This window comes from Portunus trituberculatus, chromosome 45, assembly GCF_017591435.1.
Source record: "Portunus trituberculatus isolate SZX2019 chromosome 45, ASM1759143v1, whole genome shotgun sequence".
Taxonomy (NCBI): Eukaryota; Metazoa; Arthropoda; class Malacostraca; order Decapoda; family Portunidae; genus Portunus; species Portunus trituberculatus.
The window spans coordinates 12,310,817-12,317,383 of record NC_059299.1 but is presented as its reverse complement, the minus strand read 5'-3'; the positions used below and the strand labels follow the sequence as shown (position 1 = coordinate 12,317,383).

Sequence of the window (6,567 nt, the reverse complement as noted above, 5' to 3'; positions counted from 1 at the left end):
CCTCGCCTTTTTCTTTCGCTCTTCACAACATTTCTATTGTTTCTCTCGTTCTTGTATTTCTCCTGTCTATTCCTTCAAATTAATCTCTCTCTCTCTCTCTCTCTCTCTCTCTCTCTCTCTCTCTCTCTCTCTCTCTCTCTCTCTCTCTCTCTCTCTCTCTCTCTCTCTCTCTCTCTCTTCATCTTCTCTTGCCTTAATTTAATTCCTGCCTTCATTCTTCTTTCCTTCATTCCACCCACTCTGTCCTTCGTTCCCTCTTCAATCGTATTCAGAAGTTTTAGTTAGGAAAAAGACACTGTGTTTTATTCAGAGAGAGAGAGAGAGAGAGAGAGAGAGAGAGGATCTTCTACGTGGAGGAACAAGAAGAGAGGAAGAGAGGAAGGGATTGTGGAAACGTGGAGGGCTTTAGGTGAGAGAGAGAGAGAGAGAGAGAGAGAGAGAGAGAGAGAGATAATACATAGTTGATAGCAGAGGCGAGAAAGGCTGTAGGATAGAGTTTGAGAGAGAGAGAGAGAGAGAGAGAGAGAGAGAGAGAGAGAGAGAGAGAGAGAGAGAGAGAGAGAGAGAGATAACGGAGGGATTGGGGGTGAAGGAGGACGAAGAATGGAGGATGGATGGTGGGATGGAGGGAGGGAAGGAATGGTTGAGAGAGAGGGAGAGGGAGAGGAGAGGGAGAGGGATGAGAAGGAGGAGGAAGGGGCGGAAGTGCTCAGGAGTGGAGAGAAAGACAGACGATGACACCGGAGGGAAGACAGGTGTCGAGAGGAAAGAGAGAGAGAGAGAGAGAGAGAGAGAGAGAGAGAGAGAGAGAGAGAGAGAGAGAGAGAGAGAGAGAGTTGGGAAGGAGCGAGATCAGAGTAGAAAAGAGAGAAAAATAGTGAAGATAAGGAGATTAGAGAGAGAGAGAGAGAGAGAGAGAGAGAGAGAGAGAGAGAGAGAGAGAGAGAGAGAGAGACACAGACAGACAGAGATTGTGTGTATGTGTGTGTGTGTGTGTGTGTGTGTGTGTGTGTGTGTGTGTGTGTGTGTGTGTGTGTGTGTGTGTGTAGGGCAGCGGGTGAGCAGAGTGGAGCAGTGGAAGCAGCCAGCCCAGCACCAGCAGCTCGCCAGTGTGGGACAGACAGTGGTGCGGGGCGGACCTTCTAAAGTCGCCCTTCCCTCTACGTAGCCACCCCCCAGGCTCCCCCAGGCCGGTGCCGCTGCGGGGCGTGAAGGCGGCGGGGCGGGGTGAGAGCTTCATAATACCCTGGCACGCTTTGTGACTCGCTAGGGGCGCTGTCTGCTCTCCTCGCACCGGAAGACATCACCTGTACTTTTTAGTGAAGATTTCTGCTGCTGCTTGTTGTTGTTGTTATTGTTGTTGTTTATTGTTCTCGTGTGGTTCTCAGTGTTGGGGTGTTGTTGGTGGGTGGTTGTTCCCTGTTTTGTTCATTGTTTTTACTTGTTTTGTGTGTTTTTGTTTTGTTTTGAGTTTCTGTTTGGGGTTCATATTTTTTTTTTTGTATTTTTTTGCTCAGGTTATTGTTATTTTTGTTTCCTTTGGGTTTATTGTGTGAAATCTTACTTTTCGTTCAGTATGTGTATAAGTTTTCTCTCCGTGCGATTACTTTCTTGAATTTGTGTCAGTTTTTTTTTCTTTTTACATTCGAATAATTTTTTTTTGCTTTAATTATTGTCAGTTGTTTTTCCTCTGGTGTCGTGCGTGTCTATATTTTCCTTGGATTTATGTATCAATTTTTTATTCAAGTTTGTGCGACTAACTTTATTTTTGGATTGTATGTGTTCTGTTACTTTTTATTTTGTGAATATTTATGTTTTCTCCTTCAGTCTGTGTGTAATATTTTTCAAGGATTTATTCATTTCTTATATCTTTTCAAGTTTGTGTAGCTATCTTTTTTTTGGGAATGTATGACTTGTTACTTTTTTTTTTTTAGTGAATATTTGTTTTCTTCTTCAGTTTGTGTGTAATATTTTTCATACATTTATTTATTATTATTATTATTATTAAGTTTGTATGGCTGGCTATCTATTTTTGAATGTATATGTTTTGTTACTTTTTTTGTGAATGTTTTAGTTGTTTTCTCCTTCAGTCTATGTGTAATATTATTTTTCGTGGATTTATATACAAGTAACATTTTTTTATCCCAAATTTGTGAGAATACCTTTTTTCTTTTCTTGAATTATGTGTTGTTACTTTTTTTTTTTTTGAATGTTGGTTTTTTTGTCTCTATGTAATATTTTTTTTTTTTAATTATGAACGCGTATTATTTTTATTTTTCTAAGTTTGCGATAATATATTTTTTCTTGAATTTATGTGTGCTGTTACTTTTTAGTGAATATTTCTGTTTTCTCCTTCAGTCTATGTGTAATATTTTTCTTATATTTCTTTTATTAATTTCTTGATCTAAATTTGTGTGAATACTTTTATTTTTCCTGAATATATATGTGCTGTTAGGTTTTATTTTATTTTGTTTTGTTTTGTGAATATTTCCGTTTTCTCCTTCAGTCTCTGTGTAATATATATTTTTCTGGATTTTTTTTTTTTTTATCAAAGCTTGTGAGTATACCTTTTCCTATCTTGAATGCATGTGCTGTTCCGTTTTGTGTGAATATTTCTGTTTTCTCTTTCTGTGTAATTTAGTTTTTTTTTTATTATGGACGTATATAATTTTTTTTTTTTATCTAAGTTTGCGATAATAATAATCTTGAATGTATCTGTGCTGTTATTTATTTTTTTTTAGTGAATTTTTTCCTGTTTTCTCCTTCAGTCTATGTAATAATTTTTCTTCCTTTTTTTTCTATATTTGAAGTGAATACGTTTGAATTTGAGTCAATGTTATTTTCCTTCGTGTGAATGTCTTGCTTTTCTTTCTTGGTTCTTTTAAATGTTACTTTTTTCTTATAAATCTTTATAAATCGTAATCTTTTTTGTAACTTGCTGAAATCGACTGTGCTTTTATTATTTGTCCTTTTGTTGTGAAATTGTCCTTTTCGCGTAAAAATTGTACCAAGATTGACTTTCCCTTTTTACTTTTGTGTTGAAATTGACTTTACCTTGTTAATTGTGTGCTGAAAATCCTCCCCCACTCCCCCGCTCCTCTCTCTCTCTCTCTCTCTCTCTCTCTCTCTCTCTCTCTCTCTCTCTCTCTCTCTCTCTCTTGCTCTCTGTCTGTCTTTCTGTTTGTCTGTCTGTCTGTCTGTCTGTCTGTCTGTCTGTCTGTCTGTCTGTCTATCGGTCGGTCGGTCGGTCAGTCGGTCGGTCGGTCAGTCGGTCGGTCGGTCGGTCGGACACCCTCTCTCTCTCTCTCTCTCTCTCTCTCTCTCTCTCTCTCTCTCTCTCTCTCTCTCTCTCTCTCTCTCTCTCTCTCTCTCTCTCTCTCTCTCTCTCTCTCTCTCTCTCTCTCTCTCTCTCTCTCTCTCTCTCTCGTTAACGTCATGATGTAAAATTTTTCTCCCACCTCCCCTTTGTTGACTCAGTGTGAAATACATTATCTCCCTCCTCTCGTCTCGTTTCTTCCTCAAAAATGGTACCTTTTCCAGAGTCTATTTTTTTTATACATGTTTGGAAGAATTAAAAGTTTATTAGTTGGTGTTTTGTTAGGAATTTCTTGCTGCTGTTTTTTTTTTTTGTGTTTTGTTTGTGTTATCTTCATTTGTTTATTTGATTGTTTTGAGTATATCCATTTCTCGTTTGTTTGTATATACGTGTGTTGATTTGTCTTGTTTATCGTGTTTTTGTTTTGTTTGAGTGTTTTAATGTTTGTCTTATTTTTTTTTCTTGTTTGTTTTCCATCGTTGTTGTTTTGTTTTGTTTTTTATTACTATTCTTTCGCTTACTCGCTTTCTCGTTTTCTTTTATTTTTCCTCGTTTGCATTCCATCGTTGTTTTTATCTTATTGCTAGTCACTATTCCTTCGTTTTCTTTTTTCTTTTTTACTCGTTTTGTTTTTTTATTCCTTTCTATTCCCTCGTTTGTCTTTTTTTTTCTACTTGTTACTGTTTCGTCGTTTTCTTTTTCACTCGTTTTTTTTTTACTCGTTTCTATTCCCTCATTTGTCTTTTTTTATTCTTTTTCTACTTCGTTTACTCTTTTACTCGTTTTCTTTTTTCACTCGTTTGATTTTTTCACTCGTTTCTATTTCATCTTGTTTTTTTTTCTTCGTTCATTCATTTGTTCTTTTGTTTACTTGTTACTGTTCCTTTGTTTACCTATTTACTCGTTTTCTTTTTTCACTCGTTCACTTTTCATCGTTCATTTCATCGTTTGCTTCTTTTTTTTTTTTTTTGCTTGTTACTCTTCCTCCATTTACTTATTTTTCTTACTCTCTCTCTCTCTCTCTCTCTCTCTCTCTATTCCATCGTTTGCTTCTGAGTACTTTTTAATGGTTTTGTGTTTGCTTTACTTGTTTTGATTTTTTTTTTTTTTTTTTACATTACAAGGGCACTGGCCAAGGGAAAACAAAGTGAAAAAAAAAATCCTGCTGGTTGCCAGGCCCTGTTAAGAGGAAAGTAGAGAAAAAACAAAAAAATCTAAAAGGAGGGTCCAGTTAACGTAAGAGGTGTCTTGACACTCCTCTTTTGAAAGAGTTTAAGTCATAGGCAGGTGGAAATACAGACACAGGTAGAGAGTTCCAGAGTTTACCAGTGTAGGGAATGAAGGAGTGAAGATACTGGTTAACTCTTGCATTAGGAAGATGGACAGAATAGGGATGAGAAGAAGTAGAGAGTCTTGTGCAGCGAGGCCGCAGGATGGGGGAAGGCATGCAGTTAGCAAGTTCAGAAGAGCAGACAGCATGAAAACGTGTGAAAAGTTGTTTACGTACTATACTAAAACTTGCAGTGTGATTTATTTGTGTATGTGTTATTGTTTGTTTTGTTTGTTTACGTGAATGTTAGTGTTACTGCCTTGTTTTGTTTACTTGTATGTCTAATTCATTCTCTTCATTATTTTATGTACGGCAAAAATACATCCTTTGTTTTTTTGTGTATCGTTTGTAATGTTTGTTATTTTGTACCTCTTCCTGTGTTTTCCTTGATCAATCAGGAAAAAAAATGGAAATAATATTGAATGGAGACTCTTATTGTTTACTTTTTTTGTTGTTTATGTTTTCCTTTGCCGTTTATTTCACCTTTGGCTTCGTGTGTGGAACTCTCGCACTTCACCTCAATTGGTTTGTTATCCTCCTCCTCTCCTTGTTTGCTTTCGTGCGTCTGTCTCGCTTTTCTCTCTTCCCTTCTTATTTTTCTTTCTTACCTTGTTTACTTGTCATTGTGTCTCAAGATTTCCCTAATTTTAGTTCCTCTCTGCTTTTTCTCCATTTTCTTGTATCAGTCTTTTAGTCTTTCACGTCTTTTTCGCTTATTGTTTTTTTTTTTATTTTCATGTTTTCTCTTCTATTTTTGTTTGCTGTTTTCTCTTCCTTGTTTTTTTTCCAATCTCTTTCATTCTTATTTTTTTTTCGTTCTTGTCTGTTTTTTCATCTTCTCCCTTTCCTTTCTTTCATTTGTATATCTTGCTTAGTTTATTTATTTATTTTTTTCTTACACTCAGCTTTCTTCTCATTTTTCATATTCTTTCTTTTTTCCTTTTCCCCATCTTTTTTTTCCTTTTCCTTTCAATTTTCTTTCTTTTTTTTCATATCATATTTCTCTTCTTTCATATCTTATTCATTATTTTTTTTCCCTGTCTGCTTGCTTTCTACTTTTCTCCTTTTCCTCTACTTTACTTGTCTTTTTTTATTATGTCTTCTTGTCTTTTATTCTTTTTTTTTTTGTAGCTCACTTTCGTTTACAATTTTTCCTTTTCTCTTTTTCTTACTCTCTAATTTCTTTTTCTTATTTCTTTCTTATTGCCTTTGTTCGCAGTATCTTTTTTTTTTTTTACATTTGTCTAACTCCTTTTTCTTATACTGTACGTTTTTTTTTCTCTCTCTTCTTTGACAGTCTTCATTTTCTCACATTTATTTTTGTCTAACTTTTCTTCACTTTTCTGACTTTCTTCGCAAATTTTCGTCTTGTAATTTTTTCTTGTTTTCCCTTTCACAGTTTCCTCCCCCCCTCCCCCCCTTTTTTTGCTCAATTGTTTCCTTGTTTCAGTTTTTCTTCCTCGTTTTCTCATTGACAATACTTCCCGTGTAAATTTTTCCTCTTTTTCTCGTTCACATTTCATTTCCTTTAAATCTTTTCCTCTTGTTTATCCGTTCACAATTCTTACCCTTCGTTCATCTTCCTTTTCTCATTCGCAATCTTTTCCTTCTTTCTGTTCCTTTCTCATTCACATTCTTTTCTTTTTGCTTCTTCATCTTGTTCCCCCCAATAGTTTTCCCCTCGTGTTCTGATCACAACCTATTTCCCTTTCTGTCTTTCCTTGATCAATTTTTCCCTTTCTATTTTTTCCCTCTTCTTCACACTCCTTACCTTACCGTTATTTCCTTCTAATCTCCTCTTCTCCTTTCATACATTTTCTTATTACTTCATTTTTCCCTCCTTCACAATCCTTACCTTATTGTTCTTTCCCCCTAATGTTGCCTTTTTTCATGTATTTTTTTGTTCTTCAACTTTTTCCCT

General features: G+C 35.7%; 1 protein-coding gene across 2 annotated transcripts in view; it reads left to right on the top strand.

The window, feature by feature from the left end:
- Positions 1-1,096: 1,096 nt before the first annotated feature.
- LOC123519294 (octopamine receptor beta-1R-like) overlaps positions 1,097-6,567 on the top strand; it is a 30,423-nt gene continuing 24,952 nt past the window's right edge. Inside the window, exon 1 of one of the 2 annotated variants that reach the window (XM_045280461.1) lies at positions 1,097-1,227. The gene's annotated coding sequence lies outside the window, so the exon portion shown is untranslated. Of the gene's footprint in view, positions 1,310-6,567 lie in introns of both variants that reach the window. The other variant, XM_045280460.1, reaches the window with a different exon arrangement.